Source organism: Wasmannia auropunctata, unplaced genomic scaffold (assembly GCF_000956235.1).
Source record: "Wasmannia auropunctata unplaced genomic scaffold, wasmannia.A_1.0 LD335737.1, whole genome shotgun sequence".
Lineage (NCBI taxonomy): Eukaryota > Metazoa > Arthropoda > Insecta > Hymenoptera > Formicidae > Wasmannia > Wasmannia auropunctata.
The window spans coordinates 2685-3783 of record NW_012027153.1 but is presented as its reverse complement, the minus strand read 5'-3'; positions in this window follow the sequence as shown (position 1 = coordinate 3783).

Genomic DNA, 1099 nt, shown 5'->3' with positions numbered 1-1099 from the left:
TTATGTTAAATATGTAAAACTAATGGTTTATACTCGGAAACAAAAGAAATAATTATATTAATCTTTCTTAATATTTATTACCATTTCCCGCATTATATATTGTATTTAAATGAATCTTCTTAAACTATTCCATCTTTAATATTCGGTGTTATATAGTTAAATTATTCAATGTAAATAATATCTATTATATTTTTATACGTTACAGTTGATAACAAATCATTACGATCGTTAATAACAGTGCATTAATCATTTCGAAAAAGCAATCGCATCCACTATTATAGAATATTAATTAAATTTATCATAATTCTTTTTTTAATTTATCAGTAATACGCGCTTGATAATTTAAAAGCACAATTAAGATAAATTTGATTAATATATCAAAGCAACAGAAATTAAAAGAGAATTATTGTACTCATTGGATCTCATCATTCATTTTGAATATTTCTTAACTTAATATTTAAGGTGAGATTAAATAATGGTTCGCAGTATAGCTCGTAATTTGATTTGTTTACCTATTCATTCTCTGATTAATTAAAAAAATTTTTTTGTTATATTTCTATATTATATCATTCAAAATTAGATATTTCCGTTTGAGAAATAATTGCAATGACTTTTATCGGAATGCGATTAATATAAACTTTTTTTCCTTTTCTGACGACATAATATCTTTTAGTTTCTATTACTTTGATATATTAATCACAATTATTTAAAAAATATTTAATTAAAAGATAAAAATGTTTGAATATTTGTAAGAATTATCTTTTGAAATGTTGAATTTTCTGAACTTGGTTTTAATTTAAATCAGGGGACTAATCCAAATATTCTACGAGGAGACCTGACAACATCTAACTGTTCTGAGAGGAGGAGGAGGCTTAGGAGAGGCATCTGGCCCCGGTGGAGCAACCATGGGGTAAATATCATTTTTTTATACTTGCATAAAATAAAAAGTTTTTATTTATTTATTTGAACGATTTATCTTAATAAATTACAAGTAATTAGAAATAGAGAAAAATTATCTAAAATTTTATTAAAATCGAATGAACTTTATAAAATTTTTTTGAGGAGATATAGACAATTATGTTAGTAAATATAATATTTA